The sequence below is a fragment of the Taudactylus pleione genome, unplaced genomic scaffold (assembly GCF_031769625.1).
Source record: "Taudactylus pleione unplaced genomic scaffold, aTauple2 ptg001270l, whole genome shotgun sequence".
NCBI lineage: Eukaryota > Metazoa > Chordata > Amphibia > Anura > Myobatrachidae > Taudactylus > Taudactylus pleione.
Window position 1 is genome coordinate 882,501 of NW_028285670.1, and position 5,000 is coordinate 887,500.

A 5,000-nucleotide genomic window follows, 5' to 3' on the forward strand; every position below is an offset into this window, starting at 1 on the left:
GGACATGACCAGTGTGGTTTGGCTGTAGGTGATAAAAGCCTTAACTTTAGACCTCTATTACTTCTTAACTCAAGTAAATTCATTGATAAGTTGAAAAAATTAAATGTAAAATGTAATAGAAAAGACTGTTATGGCAGTATTAAATTACCTTCAGCACCTGGTATTCTCAGGTGGATTCCCATCCAAGTACTAACCATGCCCAACACTGCATAGCTTCAAAGATTAGACAACATTGGCCATGTCCAGAGTGGTTTGGATATAGGTGCTGAAAAATATTAACTTTAGACCTCTTTTACTTCTTAACTCAAGTAAATTCATTGCTAAGTTGAAAAAATGTAATGTAAAATGTAACAGAAAAGAATGTTATGGCTATATAAAATTACCTACAGCACCTGGTATTCCCAGGTGGTCTCCCATCCAAGTACAAACCAGGCCCAACACTGCATAGCTTCCAAGATCAGATGAGATTGGGCATGTCCAGTGTGGTTTGGCTGTACGTGATAAAAGCGTTAACTTTAGACATCTATTACGTCTTAACTCAAGTAAATTCATTGATAAGTTGAAAAAATTAAATGTAAAATGTAATAGAAAAGACTGTTATGGCAGTATAAAATTACCTACAGCACCTGGGATTCCTAGGTGGACTCCCATCCAAGTACTAACCAGGTCCAACACTGCATAGCTTCAAAGATCAGACGAGATTGGGCATGTCCAGTGTGGTTTGGCTGTAGGTGCTCAAAAACATTAACTTTAGACCTCTTTTACTTCTTAACTCAAGTAAATTCATTGATAAGTTGAAAAAATTAAATGTAAAATGTAATAGAAAAGAATGTTATGGCTGCATAAAATTACCTACAGCACCTGGTATTCCCAGGTGGTCTCCCATCCAAGTACTAACCAGGCCCAACACTGCATAACTTCCAAGATCAGATGAGATTGGGCATGTCCAGTGTGGTTTGTCTGTAGGTGCTCAAAAACATTAACTTTAGACCTCTATTACTTCTTAACTCAAGTAAATTCATTGATAAGTTGAAAAAATTAAATGTAAAATGTAATAGAAAAGAATGTTATGGCAGTATAAAATGATTTACAGCACCTGGTATTCCCAGGTGTTCTCCCTTCCAAGTACTTAAAAGGCCCAACACGGCATAGCATCCAAGATCAGACGAGATTGGGCATGTCCAGTGTGGTTTGGCTGTAGGCCCTCAATAACATTAACTTTTGACCTCTTTTACTTCTTTACTCAAGTAAATTCATTGATAATTTGAAAAGATTAAATGTAAAATGTAATAGATAAGACTGTTATGGCAGTATAATATTACCTACAGCACCTGGTATTCCTAGGTGGTCTCCCTTCCAAGTACTAACCAGACCCAACACTGCATAGCTTCCAAGATCAGACGAGATTGGGCATGTCCAGTGTGGTTTGGCTGTAGGTGGACAAAAACATTAACTTTAGACTTCTATTACTTCTTAACTCAAGTAAATTCATTGATAAGTTGAAAAAATTAAATGTAAAATGTAACAGAAAAGAAAGTTATGGCAGTATAAAATTACCTACTGCACCTGGTTTTCCCAGGTGGTCTCACATCCAAGTACTGACCATGCCCAACACTGCATAGCTACCAAGATAAGACGAGATTGGGCATGTCCAGTGTGGATTGGCTGTAGGTGCTCAAAAGTATTAACTTTAGACCTCTATTACTTCTTAACTCAAGGAAATTCATTGATAAGTTGAAAAAATTTAATGGAAAATGTAATAGAAAAGAATGTTATGGCAGTATAAAATTACCTACAGCACCTGGTATTCCCAGGTGGTCTCCCATCCAAGTACTAACCAGGCCCAACACTGCATAGCTTCCAAGATCAGACGAGATTGGGCATGTCCAGTGTGGTTTGGCTGTAGTTGCTCAAAAACATTAACTTTAGACCTCTTTTACTTCTTAACTCAAGTAAATTCAATGATAAGTTGAAAAATTAAATGTAAAATGTATTAGAAAAGAATGTTATGGCAGTATAAAATTACCTACAGCTCCTGGTATTCCCAGGTGGTCTCTTATCCAAGTACCAACCAGGCCCAACACTGCATAGCTTCCAAGATCAGATGAGATTGGGCATGTCCACTGTGGTTTGGCTGTAATTGCTCAAAAACATTAACTTTAGACCTCTATTACTTCTTAACTCAAGTAAATTCATTGATAAGTTGAAAAAATTAAATGTAAAATGTAATAGAAAAGAATGTTATGGCAGTATAAAATTACCTAGAGCACCTGGTATTCCAAGGTGGTCTCCCATCCAAATACTAACCAGGCCCAACACTTCATAGCCTCCAAGATCAGACGAGATTGGGCATGTCCAGTGTGGTTTGACTGTAGGTGCTCAAAAACATTAACTTTAGACATCTTTTACTTCTTAACTCAAGTAAATTCATTGATAAGTTGAAAAAATTAAATTAAATTTTAATAGAAAAGAATGTTATGGCAGTATAAAATTACCTACAGCACCTGGTATTCCCAGGTGGTCTCCCATTCAAGTACTAACCAGGCCCAAAACTGCATAGCTTCCAAGATCAGACGAGATTGGGCATGTCCAGTGTGGTTTGGCTGTAGGCGCTCAAAATCATTAACTTTAGACCTCTATTACTTCTTTACTCAAGTAAATTCAATGATAAGTTGAAAAAATTAAATGTAAAATGTAATAGAAAAGAATGTTATGGCAGTATAAAATGATGTACAGCACCTGGTATTCCCAGGTGTTCTCCCATCCAAGTACTTACCAGGCCCAACACGGCATAGCATCCAAGATCAGACGAGATTGGGCATGTCCAGTGTAGTTTGGCTGTAGGCCCTCAATAACCTTAACTTTAGACCTCTTTTACTTCTTAACTCAAGTAAATTCAATGATAAGTTGAAAAATTAAATGTTAAAGAAAATAATGTTATGGCAGTATTAAATTACCTACAGCTCTTGGTATTCCCAGGTGGTCTCCCAACCAAGTACTAACCAGGCCCAACACTGCATAGCTTCCAAGATCAGACGAGATTGGGCAAGTCCACTGTGGTTTTGCTGTAGGTGCTCAAAAACATTAACTTTAGACCTCTATTACTTCTTAACTCAAGTAAATTCATTGATAAGGTGAAAAAATTAAATGTAAAATGTAATAGAAAAGAATGTTATGGCTGCATAAAATTACCTACAGCACCTGGTATTCCCAGGTGGTCTCCCATCCAAGTACTAACCAGGCCCAACACTGCATAGCTTCCAAGATGAGACGAGATTGGGCATGTCCAGTGTGGTTTGACTGTAGGTGCTCAAAAACATTAACTTTAGACATCTTTTACTTCTTAACTCAAGTAAATTCATTGATAAGTTGAAAAAATTAAATTAAAATTTAATAGAAAAGAATGTTATGGCAGTATAAAATTACCTACAGCATCTGGTATTCCCAGGTGGTCTCCCATTCAAGTACTAACCAGGCCCAAAACTGCATAGCTTCCAAGATCAGACGAGCTAGGGCATGTCCAGTGTGGTTTGGCTGTAGGCACTCAAAAACTTTAACTTTAGACCTCTTTTACTTCTTAACTCAAGTAAATTCATTGATAAGTTGAAAAAATGTAATGTAAAATGTAATAGAAAAGAATGTTATGGCAGTATAAAATTACCTACAGCTCCTGGTAGTCCCAGGTGGTCTCCCATCCAAGTACTAACCAGGCACAACACTGCATAGTTTCCAAGATCAGACGAGATTGGGCATGTCCACTGTGGTTTGGCTGTAGGTGCTCAAAAGCATTACATTTAGACCGCTTTTACTTCTTAACAGAAGCAAACTCATTGCTAAGTTGAAAAAATGTAATAGAAAAGAATGTTATGGCTATATAAAATTATCTACAGCACCTGGTATTCCAAGGTGGTCTCCCATCCAAGTTCTAACCAGGCCCAACACTACATAGCTTCCAAGATCAGACGAGATAGGACATGTCCAGTGTGGTTTGGCTGTAGGTGATAAATGCCTTAACTTTAGACCTCTATTACTTCTTAACTCAAGTAAATTCATTGATAAGTTGAAAAAATTAAATGTAAAATGTAATAGAAAAGACTGTTATGGCAGTATTAAATTACCTACAGCACCTGGTATTCTCAGGTAGATTCCCATCCAAGTACTAACCATGCCCAACACTGCATAGCTTCCAAGATTAGACAACATTGGCCATGTCCAGAGTGGTTTGGCTATAGGTGCTGAAAAATATTAACTTTAGACCTCTTTTACTTCTTAACTCAAGTAAATTCATTGATAAGTTGAAAAAATTAAATGTAAAATGTAATAGAAAAGAATGTTATGGCTGCATAAAATTACCTACAGCACCTGGTATTCCCAGGTGGTCTCCCATCCAAGTACTAACCAGGCCCAACACTGCATAACTTCCAAGATCAGATGAGATTGGGCATTTCCAGTGTGGTTTGTCTGTAGGTGCTCAAAAACATTAACTTTAGACCTCTATTACTTCTTAACTCAAGTAAATTCATTGATAAGTTGAAAAAATTAAATGTAAAATGTAATAGAAAAGAATGTTATGGCAGTATAAAATGATGTACAGCACCTGGTATTCCCAGGTGTTCTCTCATCCAAGTACTAACCAGGCCCAACACTGCATAGCTTCCAAGATCAGATGAGATTGGGCATGTCCACTGTGGTTTGGCTGTAATTGCTCAAAAACATTAACTTTAGACCTCTATTACTTCTTAACTCAAGTAAATTCATTGATAAGTTGAAAAAATTAAATGTAAAATGTAATAGAAAAGAATGTTATGGCAGTATAAAATTACCTAGAGCACCTGGTATTCCAAGGTGGTCTCCCATCCAAATACTAACCAGGCCCAACACTTCATAGCCTCCAAGATCAGACGAGATTGCGCATGTCCAGTGTGGTTTGACTGTAGGTGCTCAAAAACATTAACTTTAGACATCTTTTACTTCTTAACTCAAGTAAATTCATTGATAAG

The 5,000-nt window shown here is 37.0% G+C and overlaps 2 non-coding genes and 15 pseudogenes across 2 annotated transcripts; all 17 read right to left on the reverse strand.

Moving 5' to 3' along the window:
• The window catches only part of LOC148446844 (5S ribosomal RNA), a 119-nt pseudogene extending 89 nt beyond the window's left edge, over positions 1-30 (reverse strand).
• A 350-nt stretch (positions 31-380) lies between these two features.
• LOC148446845 (5S ribosomal RNA) lies at positions 381-499 on the reverse strand (annotated as a pseudogene).
• Positions 500-614: 115 nt separating this feature from the next.
• LOC148446846 (5S ribosomal RNA) lies at positions 615-733 on the reverse strand (annotated as a pseudogene).
• A 116-nt stretch (positions 734-849) lies between these two features.
• Positions 850-968, reverse strand: LOC148446847 (5S ribosomal RNA). The gene has a single exon (XR_015875503.1). It is a non-coding gene; the product is annotated as a 5S ribosomal RNA (ribosomal RNA).
• A 351-nt stretch (positions 969-1,319) lies between these two features.
• Positions 1,320-1,438, reverse strand: LOC148446848 (5S ribosomal RNA; annotated as a pseudogene).
• Positions 1,439-1,789: 351 nt separating this feature from the next.
• On the reverse strand, positions 1,790-1,908 carry LOC148446849 (5S ribosomal RNA; annotated as a pseudogene).
• A 115-nt stretch (positions 1,909-2,023) lies between these two features.
• On the reverse strand, positions 2,024-2,142 carry LOC148446850 (5S ribosomal RNA; annotated as a pseudogene).
• Positions 2,143-2,258: 116 nt separating this feature from the next.
• LOC148446851 (5S ribosomal RNA) lies at positions 2,259-2,377 on the reverse strand (annotated as a pseudogene).
• Positions 2,378-2,492: 115 nt separating this feature from the next.
• LOC148446852 (5S ribosomal RNA) lies at positions 2,493-2,611 on the reverse strand (annotated as a pseudogene).
• Positions 2,612-2,727: 116 nt separating this feature from the next.
• Positions 2,728-2,846, reverse strand: LOC148446853 (5S ribosomal RNA; annotated as a pseudogene).
• A 108-nt stretch (positions 2,847-2,954) lies between these two features.
• On the reverse strand, positions 2,955-3,073 carry LOC148446854 (5S ribosomal RNA; annotated as a pseudogene).
• Positions 3,074-3,189: 116 nt separating this feature from the next.
• LOC148446855 (5S ribosomal RNA) lies at positions 3,190-3,308 on the reverse strand (annotated as a pseudogene).
• Positions 3,309-3,423: 115 nt separating this feature from the next.
• On the reverse strand, positions 3,424-3,542 carry LOC148446856 (5S ribosomal RNA; annotated as a pseudogene).
• Positions 3,543-3,658: 116 nt separating this feature from the next.
• Positions 3,659-3,777, reverse strand: LOC148446857 (5S ribosomal RNA; annotated as a pseudogene).
• A 104-nt stretch (positions 3,778-3,881) lies between these two features.
• On the reverse strand, positions 3,882-4,000 carry LOC148446858 (5S ribosomal RNA; annotated as a pseudogene).
• A 350-nt stretch (positions 4,001-4,350) lies between these two features.
• LOC148446859 (5S ribosomal RNA) lies at positions 4,351-4,469 on the reverse strand. Its single transcript, XR_015875410.1, has one exon. It is a non-coding gene; the product is annotated as a 5S ribosomal RNA (ribosomal RNA).
• Positions 4,470-4,585: 116 nt separating this feature from the next.
• Positions 4,586-4,704, reverse strand: LOC148446860 (5S ribosomal RNA; annotated as a pseudogene).
• Between the last annotated feature and the right edge of the window lie 296 nt (positions 4,705-5,000).